General features: G+C 46.1%; 1 protein-coding gene across 50 annotated transcripts in view; it reads right to left on the bottom strand.

Annotated features, from left to right (window-relative positions):
• Cacna1c (calcium voltage-gated channel subunit alpha1 C) overlaps positions 1 to 24,866 on the bottom strand; it is a 625,112-nt gene that overhangs the window by 564,963 nt on the left and 35,283 nt on the right. Inside the window, exon 1 of one of the 50 annotated variants that reach the window (XM_078015423.1) lies at positions 20,033 to 20,179. The exons of the other annotated variants lie outside the window; for them this stretch is intronic. The gene's annotated coding sequence lies outside the window, so the exon portion shown is untranslated. Of the gene's footprint in view, positions 1 to 20,032; positions 20,180 to 24,866 lie in introns of those variants that run through there. 50 annotated transcript variants of the gene reach the window in all.

A 24,866-nucleotide genomic window follows, 5' to 3' on the forward strand; every position in this document is an offset into this window, starting at 1 on the left:
TGGCCATGGGATGAACAGTTTTGCTCTGCCACATGTTCCTGGCCTGATGTGCTGCCTCACCATAGGCCCAAAGCAACAGGACCAATTGATCATTAACTGAAGCCTCCATACCCACGAGCCCAAACAAAGCTCTTCTCTCCATAAGATGATTATATCAGGTATCTGTCACAGAGATGGAAATGCAAATGCCACATCCAGGCCCCCCAAAGCATCTGCACATTAAGTTTGGCACGGGTGGGAGAGGTGGTTTAAATTATAGGCAAATCCCTTGACATCTGACCTCTCTCACAGAGAAAGAAGATCAAGGAACCCTCCTCTTGAAATGAGTTGCCTTTTTCTGACTGTTTCCACTAAACAAAGTACAGCAGAAGAGACACTAGAGGATTTCCAAGCTCAAAAAGGCCAAGTTGCCTAGACCTGAGTTTCTCAGGATGGACAGCTGAAGGAAAGCAAAAGCCACCATACTGTGAGGAAGCCAAACTAGCTGCATGGAGAGACCATGTGGAAAGAGAGTCCAGATAAGCCTACAGCTGCTGTCGTCACCAACTGCACTTCAAGAGAGACCTCAAGCCAGAATGGTGCCAAATGAGGAACTTCCTGAATTTCTGAGCCATAACAACTGAGAGATAACAAGATGTTTGCTATTGTAAGCCACTTTGCTTTGGGGTGATTTATTATATAGCATTTGACATCTGAGGAGGGGAGCTATGTGACAGGGTCAACAGGATGGAGTAGAGAGTACTGTCCAGAAGGAACCCTAGGTGGGAGCCAGCAAAATCCAGCGGGCCCTACCTAAGAAGAGATGGCTACACTGCTCTGGTTTAAAGGTACCAAAGCCTTCAAGAAAGTCCCTAAGACATCATCTATGCATGACACTCTCTAGTCTGTTAGGACAGATGCCTTACCCTAGAATCTATAAGGTTTGCCAAATGATCAGCTCACCCTGGACCCAAACGTGTGCCTCCCAGAACAGATATTTGACCTTGATATTTGTAATGCCAGTGAGCTGACCTAGTGCAGTGAGATCAACAAAAGCCTCAGAGAATGGAATGCTATCCTGAAAGGTGAGTCTGGCATGTGGATGCCACTTCAATTGCTTGGAGACAGTGGTGGAGCAGCCAGACCAATTTCACATACATCAATTGAGTCTTCCCACAGTGACCTTCTCTGCTCAGTGTACACAGGTCCTCCCAAGGCAGCTGCTGGGCACAGAATGAACTACACTGTTGAACCCCTTCCCTCTCCTCACCTAAGGCTCCCCAGTACACAGGTGGACATGTAGTGCCTCTCCCAATCATCTCCCCAGCTCTTGGCTTGTGCTGGTCCTTTTATATTTGGACTGCGAGATAACTGCTCCCAGGGTGACCTGCTTCCTAGAACCTACCATCCCCACGCTACTCCTGTCTCCCACAGGAGCCTGTTAAGGGCACTTGGCCCAGCTTAGTCAGTGTTTTAAAGTTCTAAATTGAGAAGGGCCTCAAAATTAGTAAAGCACACTTCTAGGTGAGTCTGTGAAGGTGTTTCCAGAGATACTTGGCATAAAGGTCAGCCAACTGAGGGGGAAGACCTGCCCTGATGGCAGCACCATCCAATAGGACCAGATGGAACAAAAAACAGACAAGAAGGGCAAGTGCACGCACATGCACACTCAGCTTTTCTTGAGCAGTAGGTTTACTGCTGCTGCCATTCACATAGACATCAAGCTATGTCTATGAGTACTGTCCAGGAGGAACCCTAGGTGGGAGCCAGAAAAATCCAGAGGGCCCTACCTAAGAAGAGATGGCTACACTGCTCTGTTCTTCACCCTCTCACTGTGAACTTGCACCAGCAAATCTCCAGGGCATTCCAAACCTTCAGCCTGGGACTGGGCCTTCCTTATCTGGTCCCCCTTGTTCTGCACGTCCACCTTTTAGACTGAGCAACAACTGGTTTCTCCATTTCTCCAATCTGCACATGGCCAGACTGATTATGTAAGCCACACTAAAAAAAAAAAAAAAATCCCCTCTAATAATTGCATGTACGTTCTATTTGTTCTGTTCCTCTGGAGAGCCCTAATTCAACAGAGAATATTCTCACCCTACAGAGTCCATCCCAGAGAGAGAACTCAGGATCACGGGATTCTTGCATCCAGCCATGCCTGAAGTTAGCCCTACTTTGAGGGACAGGAGGTGAAACAGGTGCGACTCTGGGAGCTGGCTTCCACCAAAGCTACACCTCAAGGTCGGCATAGCCACTCTTACTTTAAGTCATTTCCCCACACTCACTGTGATTATAAGTTATTTAGGAACTCATCTGAGTTGGGTTTCTGTCTCATGCAACCAAGAAAGATCTAATATGCTTATTCAATGCCCAAAATGTGTACCCAACTGAGCTGTCATTTCTGTGAGATTCCATAGTCTGTATCCTCTCCCTCACAAGAGGGAGACACCATGAGCTTCCCCACTTACGCCAATTGACTGACATCACTGTCCAAATGCTGTACTTACAGGATTCTGAGACTCTCCTGAGCAAGACAGGAAAACACATCATGATAGATCAGTGATGCCTATCATGGCACAAGGGGTAGGGAATGGTAAATACACTGGTGCCACATGCTTACCACCCCAGCTTGACCCCAAGATGAGCACATCAGGTCTCCCTGGGTACCAGCTCATCAGCTATACTACTGTTGTCCATTCTGTTGCCTTAGAGCACCACGCCCCTCTCCAGGGCCTAGAAAACTGCCTCCCGATTGAACCAAAGTCATGGCCGCATTCTCCATGTGACACAGATTCCCACCTCACCAGTGATTCCCTTTGCCCTCCCCCTTTCCTCTGCCCCACCAGCTCCAAGCAGCTGCTGCATCCCAGGGGTAAAGTATATTAACCAGAACATCAGGCTCATGGAGAGCGCAGCACTTCCGTGTGCTGAGAAGTCTCCTTGGCTACATAGCTTGTCCCAGTCTTCCCCGCGCTCACTGTGTGGATCCCTAGCCTCACGTGAGGAAGGCCCCAAGAAAGCTTACCTTTCTTATAAGACCCCAGAGGGAAAGAATTCAAAGAGTCGATTTGAATTAGTAAAGGCACCTGAAGCACAAGAACCGCTTTAATAAGCAGCAAGATGAGTATCTCCACTTAACACATAAGAAAACAAAGGAGCGTGTGACTCACTAAAGGTCACAAAATGAGACAATGGAAGATTTCTGCAGCTCACAGGACTCAGTGAGCTGCCAGACGATACTCCCGCCTCCTCAGATCTCTCTGTCACACAGACACACACACACACACACACACACACACACACACTCCACATGCATACACACGTGTGTGCTCACATGCACGGTGACAAACAGAGCACACACCTCTTCCGGGTTTTGTGGGGTTTGGGATGGAACAGGCTGCATTCCTAAAAACATCCTTAAACTGAAATGAATCTTCATCGGACAGTGTCCACTACACTACAGCCTCCTGGGGAACCCTCTGGGGTGATCACAGGCACCTCCAGGGTGAATGACAGTAGAAAGGGTCCTGCTTATGCATCAGAGTGACCAAGTCCCAAGTAGCCCAATCTTCCACCTTCTGTGGTTCCCCCAGAGAGGGCTGGACTCCAGTTTTGCTCCATTCAATCTGTGCTAAATCATTTTTCCTTCCTAGACTCTCTTTGGCAATGACAAAATTTAATAGAGTCTATTTTGGTTCCTGGACTAACTCTTCTTCCCTCACACACATAAAAGCAGCCCCGTCCCCTGCTTTCAGCCTTCCAGACCCCACTTCTCTACCTATGACAAGACCTCACACTTCCCCTGAGGCGAGTGTCCTCCCACCCGCATCTTGGCCCTTCCCTGGCTTGTCTTCATCTCCCTCTCATCTCAGCTGCCAGTTCCAAACACCAAGCAATCCCAGGGACGTCTGGACAACACTTGAGAAAAGGGCCGGAGGCCACAGGCCTGACGACACATCTATGGCCCTGTTAAGGCTGTATGTGGGTGCGTCCTGTCACCCGGATCCCTTACCGTGAGACAGAGGTGTCCATGAGCAAGATGGTGGCTGCCTCCACAGAGCCAAGAGGCAGCTCTGAACACCAGGTCTTGGTAAGCTGACTTCTGAGCACCCCCAGCCTGCACTCCACGGGGGACCTTATTTATATTGTGAACTGTTCCCAGAACACAAGGATCTCTCTGGAGCATACCATCTGGAGAAAGCACATATGAATAGGCCGTGGGGAAAAGTGGAATGTCAACTTCTCCCCAGCCAGAGGACAAGAAAACAACCAGTATTTTGGTCCAGGCAGCCCCGAGCACAGCTACAGCCCTGTGACATGATGAAGGGCACTGCCACTCAGAACCACACACAGGTGAGACAGGTCTGGCCTGTCAGGGCTGGCCTCTGTGAAGGCTGAACTCCAAGCTCAGCTTGGCCTTCCCTCCTCCAAGTCATTTTCCCACCCACCATGATGGTTCCCCAATGAGACCTGAGGCCCTAGGACTATCTCCAGATCACCCCCAACAAGTGGCATAACCATCCAAGAATCCCAGCAGTGGGGAACCTCCGTCTCTGGCACAAGGGTTTTGAATCCCGAGTAGCGCTGTGAAGGTAGGGCAGACAGCATTGTGTCCCTGATAGCTCTTGTTAGCACAAAATCACCACCCAATGCAAAGAGACCAATTTTCAAATTATAAAGCTGATTCAAAGCTTTGTCTCCTGGCTGCCAGCTGAAAAAATGCCACCATTTAAGTCTGCTCTGGCTCCTGCCTTCGTAGGCTATTTCCACTGACGCTCTCATCCCCAAACGAGCCCAACGGGCAGCTCAGCAGATCAGGTCACACAGACACAGGTAGGGGCCACACAGCAGTGATCTTTTTTCCAAACATTAGAAAATGACTCCCGCCTGTCATTGCAATGCTTGACACCCCTAAAAAGACAGCAGCAGCTCCCTCCTCCTGCATACAGGTGCTGCTGCTTCTCAGAGAGACCAGGACCAGGAGAAGACCCCCAAAAGAACTGGTCAAGATCATGCCATTCTGCTCTCCAGGGGTCTGCCTGAGGAGTCCAAGTCAGGAGTACCCCTGCTTTCCACAGGTGTAGAAAACAGAAAGGTGGAAGGTGTCTGCTGATAGAACAATTGACTTTTTTTTTTTTTTTGTCTTTAATTCATCTCAATCCAGCCACCTGATGCAGGGCCATATGCTAGAAAATGCTCCACATCTATTTGCTATGGTGTCATGATAAGAATGAAGGTTGCTGTCGTTTGGATCTTAAGTGTCCCACGCGGTAAAGGCTGGGTCCCCAGGCCACAGCACTGATGGCATCTTTGGAAGGTGGAACCTGATGGGAGGAATTTAGATTCTTGGGTGCACGACCTTGGAGGGAAAATTGGAACTCCACCCACTTCCTGTCTCTCTCTTTCACCTCCCAGCCACCAGGAAGTGAACCCTTTACAGAGCCACATCCTCCAGTCCTGATGTTCTTCTGCCTCACCACAGGCCCAAGGCAATGCAGCCAACGGAAACCTTTGAAACTGGGAATCAAAATAAACCTCTACTCCTTATAAATTGATTGTTTCAGGTATTTTATTACAGTGAGAGAAAGGAGACCAACACACAGTGGACAATAGATAAATGTTAGAAAAAACACTGTTAGAATCTGTCCATCTCTGCCCTAAAAAACAGAGTCATTCTCAAGCATCAGACTCTTTCACTTACATCTTGGATGTGGAAGTGGCAGAGAAGAACTGAGGAAAGAGTCATGAGTAATGATTTCCATCTCATGGGCCACCACCCTAGTCCAGGCCACCATCCATTTCTTGCCCAGAATGCTGCAGTAGCCCCCTAGCATTTCTCTCATTCCTGGGCTTGCCCATCCCTAATCTGATCTCCATGCAGCAGCCAAAGTGACCTTTTAGAAACATGAATCATAAATGAGGCCCTGTCATTCCCCTAGTTAAGTCCCTTCAAAATCCAAACTCTGTGCCATGACTTATGATGAAGCCAGTGTAAACTGGCCCAGGCCCACTTCTCTGAGTTTATGCATTCCTCTCTAGGCCTGGTCTTATGCACTCCCAACATACTGGTCTCATTTCATGCTTCAGATGTGCACAGTTCTTGTCTACCACAGTGCCTTTGCATGTTCTAAGAATGTTCTTCCTTCTGCTCTTTGCTTGTTGATTTCTTCTCACTCTTCAAGTTTAAGCATAAATGATTCCTCCTTAAACTTTCAATCCAAATAAGCAGAACTCAAATACAAGTTTCCAGTATTCTCCCCACCTCCCTTCCTTCATGCCACCCAAGCCCCCTTGGCACCATATAAAGAACACCAGTTAGACACAGGGGTAGAAAACAGAATGGAGCTTCTGGCCTGCTTTGACAGCAGGGCCTCCTGCTCTTGCCTTAGTGCCTTCTGCTATGCACAAAGGAAGGTCATTCCTAATGAAGCACCTTTGTACCCAAGATTAACTTACAGGGAGCCAGAAGAGCAGTTCACACCTAGGAAGGAGAGAACTGCAAATGAATTTCCTCCTAAAGTCCTGGCCACTTATCAATCCCTGAAGTGTAAAAATGTGCTTTCTCTCAGGCCAGCGTGTCACTCAAGATGTTTGTGAAAGTCCATCTGGCTCTTGCTCTCTGTCATCTCAACATTGTGGCAAGAGGCCTACATACCCTTTAAGAGCAGAACAGCCAACCTGAAAGAAAAACTACATTTCTCTAGCCATGAGTGGTCCGATGATCACAAAGCAGAAGGCCGTTAATCTTCCCTATCTATTGCATTATGAAGACAGCTGGCACCTAGGTGCAGTGGTGCACACCTGTAATCTCAGAGGCTCAGGAGGCTGAGAGGCAGGAGGAGGATTGTGAGTTCAAAGCCAGCCTCAGCTAAAGCAAAGCACTAAGAAACTCAGAAAGACCCTGTCTCTAAGGAAAATACAAAATATGTGGCTCAGTGGCCGAGTGCCCCTTAGTTCAATCTGAGTCCCCACTCATCCCCAAAAATGAAAGAAAGAAAGAAAGAAAGAAAGAAAGAAAGAAAGAAAGAAAGAAAGAAAGAAAGAAAGAAATAGATAGATAGATAGATAGCTGGCAAACGTGAACAGGAAGAATACTGTCCCTTGGTCTTAGAAGATAATTCAAGACTCTGTCCTTCTCAAGGTGAATGGTACTATCAGAAGGATCCAGTATGCCTTAGAAAGAGCCACCATGTGACAGGTGGGTGACCAGTGGGTTGGCTAGCTCAACAGTTCCTCCAACTTCTTTCTACTGTGCCTTCCTAGATTGCCAGAGAGCTAAAAACAATTCCAAATCTCTCTTATAATTAAAATTCCTGATGCAACTTTGGGATTGGCCAACCAAGAACTGAGTAAGTCAGGTGGGGAGGATATCTATTTAGCTAGTATAGAGCTGACGGGGGACTTTTTCAGTGACTTCCTGGACCATGGACAAGGTGGTGTGCTCTTGGAGCGAACTCTTGGCACTGGGGCTTCACATTTCCCAGCTTCCTAACAGTACCAGAGTCGCAGATCCCTTGGCCTGCTCTGCGATGCTGCTCTGGAGTCCCTCCTGCAGGCCCAGCCTGGAGCTGGTTTCTCTCCCAACCCTTCCAATTTTATAAGTCCTTAAATTCCTATATTAATATCTGTCTGTTATAGATCTGAACTTTGGCTGAGTACACCAGTCTATAGCAATATACTATCCAATACAAGTACAGTAATGGAATGTTCTATCATTCTGGGCTGTCCATTTGCCTTCCTCTAAATAGACACCGGCTATGGCCAGTATGATTGCTGAGTCCTTGAGTACCTACAACAAATGAGGAAATACAATTTAAATTTCAATTAATTTACATCTAAGTAGCCATATTTGGCTGGAGGCTACATATTGGACTACACAGGTCTGTATTAAAAGCAAGGCCAATGAGAAAAAATACGATAAAGAATAATTGTAAGTAGTAGGAAAAAGCAAAGAATAAGCACTTGATTCTAAACTGTGGGGAAAAAAAACTTTTTAAAAATGCAATCAAGAACTGATCCAGATGTTGATGGGTGGGTGGATTTTTTTGATCGTGAAATAATCACCCTATGCAAAAAGACATATTTTCAAAGCATAAGAGATTCTAAGCTACACAAACAATAGAGAAGTCATAGTCTTTTTCAGTATCTAATTTTCTTTTTGTTCCCCTGTGTTGAGAATCAAACCCAGGGCATTGCACATGGTAGGCAAGTTCTCCACCACTGAGCTACACCCCGAGTCCAGTATCTCACATTTTTGACAAATAAATGAGGAAGTGATTTTTTTCTCACTGGGCAGATGGAAAACCTAACAATGCCCCCCACACTAAGTAAGGAAGAGCCCCATGACATCCCAGCTTAGATGGAAACCCTCTCACCAGAGTGAGGACCCAAGGGGTTTTCTGAAGGTGCCAAGCATATGTTATCTTCTGATCCCTTTTTCCTCTGACCTGAGCTACTTGCCACTGTTTGAGCAGATTCCTACTCGCTCTGTCTTCCTCTTCTCTCACCCTGCTGCAAACACAGTCATAAGAAATGGGGATGCTCAGAACAGTGCCCATGACCACAGTAGTCAAACCTGCTCCACAACAAAGAGACCAAGTGAGGGACCAAGGACATCTGTGGCTATCTCCCTGACTCAATCGATCAGATGCTGCCTAAAATAAAACTGTTTCATTTTTCCTCGACATACCACCTGCATCTGGGGCAAAGTAGAAGGGAAGGCAGAGAACCTGGAGCATTTCAGAGGCTCAAGTCAGCAGGAAAAGTGGTAAAGCTACTGGCATTCACACCTTCTGACCGACGCAGCAAACAAAACCTCTTCTCTGCCTTTTACTAGGGCAGCTAGTCAAAACAAGGTTAAAAAAAAAAAAAAGAATCCTAATAGAAAAATCTCACTGGAGGCAAACCATATGCATATGACCCAAAGGCCAATATTACCTTGCCCAGAGGACCCTGATCAGAATGCCACTTCCCCCTTGGTACTCAAGAACTCTCATATTGACATCAGAGACCATCAGGAAAAAAACACACTGATAGATGTGCACAGCTGAACCACAATCTTCAACCAAAGAGGACAAATTGCAATAATCATAAAACTTCTTCCACTCATTTCCAAGCATGGAGAGGAGGGAGATCTTGAGATTCTTGACCTCTTGCTATTTGCACCGAAGCTCCTCACCTCCGAAGGTGAAAGCGCACCTAAATTATAGGCCCTAGCGGAGGATTAATTCGAGTGTATTCATAATCAGCATTTTTGGCTTTTTTAAGTGCAACAGCAGAATAGACTTTGTAGTAAAACAATAGATCTGACCCTGATTGAAGACAGAAACCAGCTAAGAAAACGGAAAATCCTCCAGATGGCTAGTATGGGGAATGGGCAGAGGGTTCAGAAGTGGGGGGGGGGTGGCACGGGGTGTCAAAGCTGCCTGACAAAACACTGAGGGGACCCAAACACTGAGCAGCTCCTTTGCTTTGGATAATGAATGCCTGCGATGAGTTAAGCGCTAATATCTGGGGACTTCTCTTATTCTTCCTGTTAAGTTGGAGGCTCCTGGAGCAGAAACTGGGTCTGTGGCATCAGAAATCCTAGCATAGTGGATGCCAAAACACGTTTGCTGCACGGAAGTCCTTTCACAGAACTTTAATCCAGCCTTCAAAAGTATCTGTGCAGAAGTTTACAGGGATGCTACTATTCGAGTATTTTCAATTCGTATGTTTGCCATTTGCTAAGTTTGTCTATTACTATGTTAAATGAATATTTCTCATCCCCCATTAGAAGGGAAGCCCCAAGAAACAGAAATCCAGGTCTATTTTGTTCACTTCTGTATTCCCCAGAGCCCAGATCAGTCAGGAGTGTGATATGTGTGTGATAAAAACCTGGTGAACAAATGAGTGAGTCTCTTGAAATGTAATTGTTCTAGAATTTTTTTTTCCCCTATATTAACTGCTTCAACGTCTGTCTCTATGTTGTGGGGGTCAGTTGCTCTGGCCCACTTTACTGCAGACTTAGAGTGTGTGCAGTACCTCTGAATGTTCTGCCGTGCAGCCCCAGGGCCACTCAACAGGATGCATCATGGTCCCTGCAACAGAGGTGTGGCCCTATTCCTGATCTAGGGTTCAGAGCTCACAAACCTCTCAGAACCAGTCACCCTGGGATGGCAGGGAGCTTTTCTGTTCTGTGCTATGAGTATGACTGAGCTGTGCCTGCAGCTCCTCCAGCCCGGCTGACACGGGGAGGCTGAGCCCTGAGCTACTGTTTCCTCTCACCTGCCCAGAGGCAAGCATGAACTGATACACCCTGTCAAGGAAGCAGTTAGCAGTCAGTAGTCAGAGTCATTCAGAAATGGCTACAGTCTCCTCCTTCTCAGGACCAATCCAAGACCCAGGCAAAGTCATGCATCTGGGCACTCACTGAAGTGTGAATTATGCTAATGCCAAACTGGAAATGACTTAAAAGAGCATTGTGGGGGCCTGGTGAGATAAATGAGATCCAGACAATGCATATCCATACGATGGAATCTTAGGAAGCCATAAAAATAACACTCTGAAAAATATTATGAGAAGAATTGTTCACAGCATAATATTAAGCACAGAAATGGGGTCTGAAATGGTATACAATGAACAATGCTTTTTATAAAAGATTTTTTTTTTCTAAAAAGAAAGACTAGAAGGAAACATGAAAATATTACTAGTGTTGTTTTTAGGTTGGGCTACGGTTTGGATAAGTAACGCCCACAGGTCCTGTGTTGAAGGCTTTTCCCCAACCTGTAGTGCTATTGGGAGGTGATGGAACTTTTAGGAGGTGGGGCCCAGATGCACGAAGTGAGGTCACTGGAGACACACCCTTTAAGGTGATATTGGAACTCTGGCCCCTCTTCCTCTCTTTGCTTCCTGGCCACCATGAGATGAGCAGCCTCTTGTGCCACACTCTCTCTCCAGGATGGACTATGTCACCACAGGTCTAAAGCAATGGGGCCAAGTAACCATGGACCAAAATCTCTGAAACTGTGAACTCAAATGAGCCTTTCCTCTTTGTAAGTTTCTCAGTTCAGGCATTTTGTAACTGCGGTGGAAAGCTGACTAACACAGGGAGTGAGTGACAGTTATTGGCAGAAAGGCAGAACTTAGGGCAGGAACCTGGAAACCAGGCAGATCGGATCCAAAGTCCAGCTCTGCCAGTCGCTAGCTGTGTGAGTTTAAAAGTCACACAACCTCCTTGTTTTTGAGCTCCTCCTTTGTGAAATGGAGATAGTGATCGCACCTGTCTCAGAGCGTCATGGTGCCAAGCCAATGATATTCAACTCTCAGAAAAATGCCTGAGGATAAAAGCCTCCTGAGTATTAGCTGTATTTTATTATTCTAGATTCCAAATTCCATACCTTAAGCAATTCTTTGCTTAGAAAGGGAAGAATGCTCTGGGTTTTGTTATTTATACCTCTAATATTACTGTGGCCACACCAGGGCCAGCCTCATGTCCTGCTGCTGAGTCCCACTCTGCAAAGTCTGCCTACAGCTGCAGGGAAAACAGCGAGGAGTGAGTGGCACACAAACTCCACACACGTCCTGGCAGCCTTCTGCCAAATGCACCTGAGCTCTGACACTGGGTGACTGGCAGCCCTGGGTTTCCAGCCATGTACTCCATAAACAGAAGTATCCACATTTAAGGAAAAGTAAAATGGGTGATTCAAAATGGGTGAAAACAAGCCAGATATTTCTTTTTTCTTCTTATCCTGGTTTTAAAAAGTTCCATCTCCTATCAACACACCTCCATGAAGGACAAACAGGAATATGCACCTTCCCTGAAACACCAGGACTCCGAATCAGGAGACCTGGGGCCCAAACCCAGGTCTGAGAGAAGCCATTCATCTAACCATACGCCCTTGGAAGTTAATCAGAACTGGACATCAGAAAGGGTGAGCTGCTTTCTCCAAGCAACACAGCCACACAGTCTGAAGATGCAGGCCCCTGATTCTGTGACCACCCTTCACACTACTAGCAACACTGCCAACTACCCAGTGATGGACTCTTCTCCAGGCCTCAATTTACTCCTCTGTAGGATAGAAATAATAATACATTCCTCACAGGACCATCATAAAGACCAAATGAATTTGTGTCTGTGGAAATACTACCTAAAGGTATAGTATTATTTACTATGAATCATTCCAGAGGTACCCACACATAAGGCCTCGGGGCACCAGGGAAGAGCACAATAAAGTGAAATAAAACATGAAAGCTGTTTAAAAAAAAAAAACTCTTTCCCTAAAGCACATGCTCCAGGTTAAACAACCACCTTTTTAAAATTGCTACATTGCACCGTTAGTTTGTGAAAAATTTCATTCTTAGTTCGTGAAAAAAATAAATCTACCCAGAGAATTCACAAAACAGAGAGTGCTGGAGATCCTGGAAAACGTGGCTCCACTTCCCAAGGATCCTCTGTAGCAAAGGACTTGAACATTCTTGCACCGCGGGGAGGGCCATCAGCCCGCACGTGTGTGCACGCTAAAAACATAACACACGCAGATACACCCATGAAGTCCAATCCACCCTCCTCCTGGGTGTCTCTAATTCTCATTAAGGTGAGAGAAAAAAAAAAAAAACAGCATCCGCTTATTCCTAAACACTCACAGGCCATTCAATAGCTATGCTTTGTGCAAAGTATAATGCTTCTTTCATTTAGAAAAGTCAAAGCTATTTATCTCATTAATCCCCACAAAACCTCTGCCAGACAGCAGGCAGACAAAAAGATGGAAGGCAACAAAAATATCTGCAAGCCTCCCCTGCTGCTGCTTGGTAGAGAGATGAGGCTATCTTGACGCTTTCCCAAATTTGGTGGGAAAAGAACAAAGCCAGAAGTTGAGATCCGAATTCCAATCCCAACTCCATCACCTCCATCCCTTTTCTTCGCGGCTCTCATTTCCTCTTCTTCAGAATGAGGCAGCTCTACCAGACAAGAGAAGGGGTCCTCCCAGCTCATATCCTCAGGTTCCAGAACTCTCTGGTCCCGGCATCTCACCGCTTCCCACTGACTCCTCGGTGCCTGGAGCTCACGCCCATTGACCCCCCAGGCGAGAGCCCCAGAAAGTGCAGCTCAACATCCCCTCCTTCTGCTCGTGGGTGGGGCTCTCTCCAGGAGAGAGGAGGCCTGAGAGTACTCAGCTGTCCCAAGTGGCCGCCTCCACTTTGCTCGTACTCTGGGGCCAAGTGCAACCAAAGAGGCCTCTCAGGTAGGAAGGACGACACCCCTGGAGCCTCCATTTGTCTTCTAATTGACCCTCTCAGGGTTTGCCCCAGGACTCATGGGGGCTCACCATGGTCCTCAAAGCCAAAAGGGCTCTTCATGCCCATTAGGATTTCTATTAACATCAGAAAATAACCGGTGTTGGTGAGGATGGAGAGAAATGGGAACCTCATGCACTGCTGGCTGGGAAAATAGGATAGACGTTTCCCAAAAAACTAAACACTGAATTATTACGATCCGGGGATTTCACTTGTGGATATATACCCAAAAGAATTAAAGGCCAGGGCACCAACAGATGTATATATGCTATTGTTCATAAACAGCATTATTCACAATAGTCAAAAGATACCAATCGACTATGCATTCGTCAATGAACGAATGGTGTGATGGTTTAGATATTGGCTGTCCCCCAAGAGCTCATGTGTGAATTTTCAGAGGTGAAATGACTGAATTATGAGAGTCCTAACCTAATCAGTACATCAATCCATTAATGCGGATTAGCTGTATGGGAAAACCGAAGGCAGGCAGGATGTGGCTAGAGAAGAGAAGTCACTGGGGGCATGCCTTTGGGGTTCATGTTTGTCCCTGGTAAGCAAAGCTCTCTCTGCTTCCTTGTAGCTACTTTTCTCCACTAGATCCTTCCACCATGATGTTCTACCTCACCTTGGGCCCAAAGGTAAGGAGTTGGCCCCGTCTATTGAGACCTCTGAAATTGTGAGCCAAATAAACTTTTACTCCTCTAATCATTCTTGTCAGGTCTTTTGGTCACAGCAATAAAAAGGCTGACTAAAACAAATGGATGAACAAAATGTGGCAAAAAACATACAAGGGAATATTATTCAGCCTCAAAAAGGAAAGAAATCCTGACACATGTACAACACAGATGGAACTTGAACACATTCCACTAAGTGTAATAAACCAGATATAACAGGACAAATATAGTACGATTTCACTTATGAGGTGCCTGGAATAGTCACAGAGACCAAAAGCAGAAGAGAGATTGCCAGGGCCTGACGGGAGAGGAAATGGGGAATCAAGGAGTACAGAATTCTGGTTTGGAATATGAAAATGTTCTGGAGACAAATAATGATAATGAATATATGAAAGGGTAAATTACTTAATGTCACAAAATTGCACAATTAAAAATGGTTAAAATGGAAAGTTTTATGCTCCGTATATTTCACCCATAACAAAAAATTAAATCCATTTTTTGAAAAAGTCAAAGAGGGCTCAGTGTTGGACTCAGAACCCTTAGAAGAATATCCTAAGAGGAGGGAGATGTGGGAAGGGAGGCTGTTCTCAGGAGCAGGAAACCAGGGGGTAAAGTCTTGGAATGTGAGCTACTCAGGCTGACCTTCAGGAAGGGGATGGCAGGAGTGAATTCAGGCCTCTGGGGAGGGGAGGCAGTGGCAAGACAGGGCCCTGCCCCACACGAGCTCTTCTCCAGAGCCTTCAGCACGTGACAGGACCAGAGAAGGAGGCAAAGAATTTTGGTCATAAATTGTTTTCAAATATCAAATAAATCACACACGCATGCACAAACATGCCTTCACAATAGAGTAAAACCAGACTCGAGTCCACATGCATCTAGTGTTCTCAAGTGCCATTAAATACCAGGCATCGGACCGTTGGCTGGGAGAGACAGACAGTGGGAAGCCAGGTCAGCCCTGCACCTTTCCAAAGTGCCCAAAAGCCCTGCTCCAGGCACCTGGAGCTCCTGCAGGGCAGACCCTAACATAGTCATCTCTGCAGCTCCGGTGCCAGCCTGGAGCTGGCCCCTATTGGGTACAAAAAGAAGGGTTTTGCCGAGGGAGGCGTGCTGATTTCAACTCAGCATCCTGACCATGTTAAGTGAGGAAACCAACAACAGTATTCCCATTGCTGGAGATAAAACCTAGACAGAGAAGCACAGGGCCCTGTCCAGTGAGCCCAGGCTGGGGCCACCTTATCAGCTGCCCCCACCCCACTTCAATTTCTCTGGCACTCCTTGCTCTTTCCCCAGATCCTCGTGTGTTCAGAATCTCCAGAGCTCACCTCCTCCACAATGACATGTCTCCTATCCTTCTTGTGCCCTGAGCTGCCCTTTCGTTTCTTTCGGCTCAGGTTTTTCTGACACTTTCTAGATTCAGCCTATCTGTCCCTCTTGTCCCCTCTACTCCAACATCTCTTCCCCTTGGAGGACCGAGGAAACCTCTGTTGGGGTCATCCCTGGCTTGGGCAGAGGAGCAGAGGGATGGACACCACTGAGGTCAAGGGTACTTGGAAATCTAGTTTAGGCCAAGTCCATGCAGTTCACTGCTGCCTGGACGCTTTCTCAGCCTCAACCGCTTGGAAAGCCTGGGCCAAAAGGGAGCAAGAGGGGACACATGAGGAAGTCCATCTTCAGGAGCCCAAAAGCAGAAGGCAGAGGTCAATAGCATTGCCATTTTTCATCTTGCAATGCAGTTAGGATCCACAGTGCAGAAACCCGGGCTGTAAACATGCCGTGGGACTCTAGTGTCTCTGTAACTCTGTCACCCTGTGTCTGTTCCTCGCTTCCGACTATGTTCCCATAGTAACAAGGAAGGTTATAACCTTTAGGACAAATTAGACCTCGTTTTGGTCTAGGTCAACAGCAAAGAAAAAAGTAGGTGTATAGAGTGTGGGATCTAGAACTACTGAGTTTTTTAAATTTTTTTTTTAATTGTAGATGGACACAATACCTTTATTTTATTTATTTTTATGTGGTGCTGAGGATCAAACCCAGTGCCTCATACATGCTAGGCAAGCGCTTCACCACTGAGCCACAACTCCAGCCCCAAATACTGAATTTTAGGGGACCAAACTACAAGGGAATTAATGAATAACAGCAGCCACCTATTTGCCAATCAATGAAAGGAACGAAGAGTATCATACTAAGCGAAATAAGCCAAAGCGAAATAAGCCAATCCCAAAACTCCAAAGGCCAAATGTTCTCTCTGATACATGGATTCTAACACACAATAAGGCGGGGGGGGGGGGTGGAGAATAAAAGTTCACTGGATTAGACAAAAGGGAATGAAGGGAAGGGAGGGGGAGTGAGAATAGGAAAGACAGTAGAATTAATAAGAAATAACTTTCCTATGTTCATATATAAATATACCACTAGTGTAACTCCACATCATGTACAACCACAGAAATGGGCAGTTATACTCCATGTATGCTTGATATGTCAAAATACACTCTACTGTCATGTAGATCTAAAAACAACACATAAAAAATAAAAAAAAAAAAAACAGCAGCCACCTCCCCACAGAGAAAGTAGCCTAACCTAGTGGTTGAAAGCACAGTTCCTGTTCTGTACTACCACTTACTGGCCCTTCAGCCTGGGCACATTATTTGCAAGGGTTTTTAAAAAATTGTATAGCACTTAGCACAGTGCCGCCATCTACCCAGACCTCCGTGAGCAGTCGTCATTAACTGGCATTGTTTTGTTACTGCTAAAGGGGGCTGAGTCCAGGGGCCTACGTGAATGAAGGAGAGATTTAAGTGAGGCCTGAGCACCTTTGAAAGGCCTTTGTAGGCATCCCAACATGAACTCTGTCCCGAGTGTCTGGCCCTCCATATTTCCACTGAAGCAGATAGTTCCTGCTATTTCCATTTCCTGGGCAGTACTCCCTCTTGAGTCAGTATATTGAGAAGGGATGGATGCCAGGGTCTCCTCCTCCCTCCCTAAGTAGCTGTGTGACCTGAACAAGTTCATCTCCCCTTCTGTGTTTGTAAGATGAGGAAGTTCACCAAATGATCTCCAGGTCCTGCACACTTTTTTGGCATTCACAGATTCTGGAATTCACAAGTGGGTAGTGGTGGTGGAGGAGGAGGAGGAGGAGGAAGAATTTATTGTTTGGAACATGCTGTCAAAAGAAATTGGCTTTCCAGATGGATCCTCAGGCCCCCTACTCACCCACCCCCATCCCTGAATTCCCGCCTTTAATGCTGATAAATACTTAAACTTGCAAAATGTCTGAGTCAGGCAGTCACTTCCTAGAGCCGTTTCCCGAGTATCATGGAGCATGACTCGTGGGCAGGATCTCCACAACTCCCTGAGAGTGGGACACGCAAGACTTGTACTCCCACAGTGCCTAGCTTCTGAAGTATCCTCTGCGTTATTCAGCTGTTCCCCATCCTCTCTGATGCATTTGGGATTCTGCAGTAGGATCCGTGGAAATCTCAACAGCCTGCTCAGTGACTTCCTTAAACAAAAAGTTCCTTCTGCATTCTTCCTGCCTTTGGTTTCCCCAACCTGTGAAATGGTGCTAATAACAAGCTGTCTCCATCTATGAGGGCACCTGGGGTAGGGGGACAAGAGTGTAGAGGCAGAGGCTTTGGAGTGACTTGGAAGCATCTTCCTAAAGTCAAGAACTCCCCAGTTTTCTCTTGCAGAGGGAAGATTATTGGGAGAAACAGGGCATTGGCTTTGTTCTGCTCTATGCACCCAGTACATTGCTAAAGGAAAATGTCACTTCAGCACAAAGCACAGATGGACTTAAGCACCGGATGGTCCCCTGGCAGCCTGAAACTGCAGACCCTGGTTGCTAGCACCATAACCAAAAGGCAGTTTGCTTTATAAAACTGTGTTCTCGGGGCTCACACTCAGGAGGGCAAATGCCTGGCCCAACTTTCCGGTTAAGCCAAGGAGTTATAAAGGCACCACCCACTGACCCCAAGCATCAGGTAAAGAGTTCCTCATATGATCCCTTACAAACACAGGTGTCAGCATGGAGGCACTGAGCATCACCAACATGCTTTTCTTATATCCACGTTAGTATGTATGTGGCTTCTGCTCCCTGCTCAAGAATAACCTGAGATCAGAGTCCCTTCTCATTCTCATCTGTAGCCCCTATAGTTCCTGGTACAGGGTGAGTTTTCAAGAAATGTCTGGGTGCTAGTCAACTTTTCATTGCTGTGACCAAAACACCTGACATAACTTAAAAGATAAAAGGCTTATTATTTTGGCTCATGGTTTCAGATCTTTCAGTCCATGGTCAGCAGCAGCTTTGTTTTGGAGCTGAAGTGAGGCAGCACATCGTGACAGAAGGGTATGGTGGAGGAAAGCTGATCAGCTCATGGCAGCCCATAAGCAGCGAGAGAAAAAGAAGAAGGAAACAAGGACAAGAAATAGTCCCCCAGGGCACACCCACAGTGACCTACTTCCTCCAACCATGCCCCACCTGCCTACCTTTCCACCACCTCCCAGCAGTCCATTCACCCACCAACTGAGGATTAATCCACTGAGGAGGTCAGAGCCCTCACGATCCAACTCTTCCCTAACACCCCACCTTGAACATTTGCTGCATTGGGGACCAAGCCTAACACACATGAGCTTTAAGGAGATATTCCAGATGCAAACCCTAACAAGATGGATGCCCACCAGGGGCCCCGATGGTGCTGAGCTGTGGGAGACACGGCCGTGCAAGACACTCCCCCGCCTCAGCAAGCCACCAGTCACAGATTGGCACAGATTGGGAAGGAAGGCCACAACTGCACATTTATCTATGCAGACAGGCACACAACACACACCCGCGAGTGCTCTCGGGCAACTCTGCCCAGCCAGACCCTTGCTCTTTCAGAATCTATAACTAAATTTTAACCTAAAAGAGGCCAACATGGGACTGGCCCAGAGACTAGCCCTAGGCAGTTTGGCTTTCTGAAGTGCTCGGCTGGCCTCTGCCAGAGCTCACAGCTTGGGGCTGTCCTCCTGTACAGACTACCTCAGTAACTGACAGACCCCAGTGCCCCCTCACCTGTGGCTCCCACTCTCCGACCCAAGGGCATTGGTTCCAAATGAAGGCAACAAATCAGGAGATAAAAGATGCCATCAGTAGAAGGAAGATATGTTTTGGAATTAAACATCTAATTAGACACTAGATTCATCTCCGTTTAAATCCTAACTCTAGCTATGTGATCTTCGCTAAATTAACCTCTTGGATCCTCAGCATTCTTATCAGTAAAATGGGAACAATGTAATATAATTCTCAAGTAGAATGCATGCGTGCTAATGCATGCCTACTGAAGTTTAACTATTTCAAGTTAACATTCTCTTGGAGTGGCAAAGAGAGATACTAGCAGGCATGCCCCGCTTCCCTAGCCACTCAAGGATACCAGCTGTCCTTGGGTCACCTCTCCCAGCCTACAGCAGAGCAGAGGTGGACCTCCTGTCCCAAACAGAACAAACAACCTAGGGATATCTCCTCCCCTGTGCCACATCCATGGTTGCAAATCTCTCTCTGCTCCCTGAATGCAGAAGTGCCCGTCCCAGTCACCACACCAATTGGTTACAGGACATCCAAGCCACAGGGAGACACATTTTCCATCTGACCAGCAGTTTACAAATAGTTTACCTTATCAGGAATAAATTGGAAAAGAAGGAGAATTGAAGTTTCATTCGAAGCCAGTGTACAAGTTATATATAGTCCAATTAGGCTTATGGGGCGTGTAATAGTTTCATTTGTTTGTTCCAAGGAACTTTATGGAGGGGCTGGAGAAAGGGGACAGGCAATAAAGTAGTGCCTTGGTGACCTTCATTTCTCCTATGGCTGCCTCCCTGCTGACTAACTGGTGCCCAGGAGCCCTTTTCCCAAAGCCTCCCAGACCTTTCCTCCTCTACCCCTTCAGGGCAGCTTCTATCTCCCCCTGAGCTGAGGGGAGAAAAAGCCTTGTGAAGAAACCAAAGGAGAAATGAGAGCCGGGTGGGGAAGGAGAGCAGACTCAGCAGAAGCAGAGCGGGAGGACCTGAAAACTCTCCCGCTTCCCTCCTTTAGACCAAGGGTCCTGGAGCAGAGCCAGCCAGCTTCTCACCTCGGTTCCAGGCAGGCCAACGTCAAGCCAGACTCAGGTCCAAGCTTCCAGATTCCTGGAATGATGATTCTTTAACCCCAGGTGAAGTCCAAAGCTGGAAGGTCGGAATAAGAACCCTCCAGACAAATGCTGCTCTAACCACTGCTTGTCAGAGAGCAGAGGCCCAGTGTCACAGGCTGAATAATGACCACCAGTTCTCAAAGTTGTCTGGGACATAATCCCTGGTTCCTATAAATAGGCTGCCTGCCACGGTAAAAGAAACTCTGCAGCTACAAATAAATTAAGCACCTTGAGAAGGGGAAATTATCTGGATTATCCAGGTGGGTCTGGTAAAATCAGCAGAGTCCTGATCATGGAGACAGGAAAGCAGACAGAAGATGCTTCCCTGCTGGCTTTGCAGATTGAGGAAGGGGCCTGGAGTCAAGGGATGCAGGAAAAGGAAGGAAAGATTCTTCACCTAAAACATCTGGAAGGAATTCGGCCCAGAGAGCCCATTAGACCTGCGACCTCCAGAAGTGCAAGATAATAAGTTTGTATTGTTTTAAGTCATTATATTTGTTACAGCAGCGATAGGAAGCTTACACACCCAGCATCTCATCTGTATAAAATCATCACAGACTGAAAGCAGCAGGATAGGGGCAGAGCGAAGTGTTTCCAGAGGCTCCTGGTTATTTGGCCAATGAGAATAAGTAACCTATATTTTGGGAACTTCTTGAAGGGGAAGCACCTGCTACTCTGTTTCTGTTAGTACAGGACTGGACTGGCCACTGCTGCAGAAACAGGCCAATCCCAAGTGATGAAGAGGTATGGACAGACATAAATAAAGCTTGAGTTTTGATTTTAAATGGGAAAAGGGGCTGAGGATACAGCTCAGTAGTACAGCATGCACTCAGCATGTGCAGAGACCTGGGTTCAATCCCCAGTACAAAGAGAAATTTTTTTAAGAGTCAAGAACTTGAATAAACATTTCCCCAAAGATGATATAAAAGTGGTCAGCATCACTAATCATCTGCGAAATAAGAATCAAAACTACAATGAGCTTTATCTCACCCTTTAGGATCAAAAAGCATAAAAAAAAATAGAAAGTAAGTGTTGGAGAGGGTGTGGAGAGTTGGAGCCATCAGGCACTGTTGGTTGGACGTGAAATGGCACAGCGCTGTGGAAAACGTGGTGGTTCCTCAAAAAGTTAAAAATAGAACTACCAGCCAGTATGATGACATATGCCTGTAATCTCAGCAGCTCAGGAGGCTGAGGCAGGAGGATTGTACATTCAAAGCCAGCCTCAGCAGCGGCGAGGCGCTAAGCAACTCAGTGAGACTCTGTCTCTAAATAAAATATAAAATAGAGCTGGGGATGTGGCTCAGTGGTCGAGTGCCCCTGAGTTCAATCCTGTTACCCCTATCCCCCCCAAAAGTAGAACTACTATGATCCAGGAATCCTACTCTGGATACAAATCTAAAAGAGCTGGAAACAGAGTCTCAAAAAGATATTTGCACATCTGTGTTCATAGTGACACCATTCACAGTAAGTAATGGGTGAAAACAATCTGAATGCCTATCAGTCAAAGGATAAGCAGTAAAATGTGGTATATACATAAAATGGAATATTATTAAACCTTAAAAATGAAATACTGGGGGCTGGTAGAGCACTCACCTAGCATGTGCAGGAGGTGCTGGGTTCGATCCTTAGCACCACATAAAAATAAATAAATAAAATAAAAGGTATTGTCTCCAACTACAACTAAAAAAAATTTTTTTTAATGAAATACTGATACATGCTAGAGCATGGATGAACGTAGAGGACATTATATAAGTGAAATAAGCCAGTCTTAAGATGACAAATACTGCATGATATGACTTACATGAGGGATCTACAGTTATCACACTCAGAAACAGTAAAACAGTGGTTGTGTCAGGGGCTGAAGGGAAGAAAAGAGAAATTTGATGGGCACCCAGAGTTTCAGATTGTTAACATGAAGATTTTCTGGAGATCTGTTTCATAACAATGTGAATATAGTTAGCAGTAGTGAACTGCACACTTCAAAACAATAGTTTATATAATGGTCATTTTATATTATGGATGGTAGCTTATGCTATGTGTTATTAATAACAGAAAAAAAAAACTATTTTTTTTTTGGATACTTAACATGCACCACGTAAGCCCAGCGGAACCCCCGGAACTCTCACAGTGGAGCATGTGTGATAGCTCCGTTTTCACCCCTTCATGACCCACACTCTCCGCCACCTCTTTCACTCATGTGTCTGTCTCCCCCAGGAGATGGGGAGCTCCCTGAAGACAGGAGTCAGGTCTTACTACTCCAACCATCTCCCATAGCCCCCGGGATTGTGCTCTACCAATGGGAGGCACCCCCAATGGACATCTGTTTGGATTTACTTTTTCAGAAAAGAATGACCTTTGACCCCTACTGATGAATCCTATTCTTACAAAGTGGTGCTTAATCCTCCGTCCTCACGCATGGCTTACCCCAGGGTCAGGGGACAGGGAGGGGAAATAAGGGCATGTGGAAAAAAGGCCCAGGCTGCAAGTGACACCATACAGTTATCATCTATCTGCTCATATCACACCACTGGTCTAGCCCCTGCCTGACCTTCCTCATTGTGCATTAAACAGGTGAAGTCCCTCGAGAACACTGAATCAGAGGTTAAAGCAGAGTGACTCACCAGGAAAGGGGGACAGCTTCAATTTGGTTAGACTGAGAAGTACAAAGTCTCAGAGCCCCAGAGATTCTCCCAGAAGTAATAACACGGGTCTGGAAACAGAGCCCTCCCTACACGTTAGCACAGTCTTGACTCATTTAAGAAGACCAACAGAGCACACGCTCCCGGCCTGCCTGGCACAGCAGAGCCCTCTGAGGCTCCCTCGATGCCGCGATTACATATAATAACCACTTCAACAAACCCTATAAACTCAGAAACCGGCCTCTCCGTGCATTGATGGTCCTCTCCTCACGTAACCCAGGCTAGCCTGAGGACAGTGGGAATCCTTCTTGGGTATGTAAGAAGGAAGTCAGCCCTGGGTCCCTCGAAATACCTAAGAGGAGGCTGTTTGTTCAGCAAGTAACAAAGGAGAAGGCAGCTGAGACAGGTATCTGGTACCTGTCTGAAATTCTTTTTTTTATTTTTAATTTTTTAATTGTAAGTGGACACAATACCTTTATTTTATTTATTTTATGTGGTGCTGAGGATCAAACCCAGTGCCTCGCACATGCCAGGCGAGTACTCTACCACTGAGCCACAGTCTTTAACCACCTTGCTCATGGCCTTAGCCCCTGCCTGAAATTTTTGCTAAAAATAATAGTTAATATTTACAGACTATTTCCCATGGGCCACACCCTGTTCTTGTGATTTTATGTATATTAATAATTTAATCCTCATAACATCATCCTAAGTTAGGCATCATGGTTATGCCCATTTCACAGATGAGACAAATGAGGCAAGGGGGATAACTAACTTGCCCACAGCCACCAGTTCAAACCAAGCAGCCTGGTATCAAAGACGTGCTTTAACCACCTTGCTCATGGCCTTTATGTATAGTGAGGTCCCTGGCTTGAATGTGTTGGCTTCCAGCCTCCTCTGCCTCCTCCCCCTCCTCCTTAGCTCCCAACCCAACAGAGGGTTCCATTTCAGTCCTCAACAGGAGAGGAACACAAATTTAAGGAACTACTTCTTAGAAGTGCTATTTGTGGGCTAGGGCTATAGCTCAATAATAGAGCCCTTGATTAGCATGCACTTGGCCCGGGTTCCATCCCCAGCACAGAAATAATAATAATAACAACAACAACAACAGTATTTGGAAAAAAAATCTGCATATTTCAAGGCAAGAAGCAAAGAACCAAGATACAGAGACAGGCACCTAACAAAAGTACAACTGTATTTTGAATTCCCATAGGCATGTTGTACTCACATATTCTAAAGCATGTTAGAAACATGAATTACTTCTCACTGAAACCTGAAAGATCATGTTGTCCCCATAACCACTTAACAGACCATCAAAAGAAGAGGAAAGTGGCTTGTTCCAGTGTGTGACCTGCAGAGTGAGTTGATGACAGTGTAAAGGATAGAATTTCAGGCATCATTGTTCCTGAAACCTTATAAGACAATACCCCTTCTGTTTATGAAATCATTTAGTAATAAATCTGAGCATCTCTCAAAAGAGGTATGAGTCCAAAGCATAATACCCACCTCTTTTTAAAGCATCACAGAATGAGAAAGATTTTAAGATTGCTCATCTGTCTCCTGCACGTGTGCATGCACATACACACATACACACACACACACACACACACACACACACACACACACTAGATTACTTCCAGAGCACCTGAGATGGGATCTCCCACTCAGTTTTTCCAGGAAAGCACATTCTTTACCCTTTCTCAGGAACCCATAACAATATCCCCAAGTTCTGGAAATTGAGAATTTTGCCTTTATCTCTTACCTAAAGATCTCACAATAAAACGTGAGGCTTGTCTTCTTTAAGACATCCAGCACTAACTCATCTGGCTTCCTAAAGGATGGATTTTTTTCCAGTGGCTCTTTGACTGCAATTCCAAGCTCCCTGTCTCTTAAAATAGAGTTTGAATCCAGATCCAAGACTCACAGCACTGGACACAGAGAAAGGACTCACCTCTATCATGCTGGGACTTGGATCAGGGTGAGCTGTCCCCCCAGAAACACACCTGACAGGTACCAGCCATCTGACAGTCCAGACACAGACACATACGTGAGCAAAGCAAAGAGGAGCTTCTAGGAAACTGGAGAGGGGAGGAGTGGAATCCAGACAAGTCAGCAAGCAAAGAGAAGCTCCACCTGAT

This window comes from Ictidomys tridecemlineatus, chromosome 6 (assembly GCF_052094955.1).
Source record: "Ictidomys tridecemlineatus isolate mIctTri1 chromosome 6, mIctTri1.hap1, whole genome shotgun sequence".
Taxonomy (NCBI): Eukaryota; Metazoa; Chordata; class Mammalia; order Rodentia; family Sciuridae; genus Ictidomys; species Ictidomys tridecemlineatus.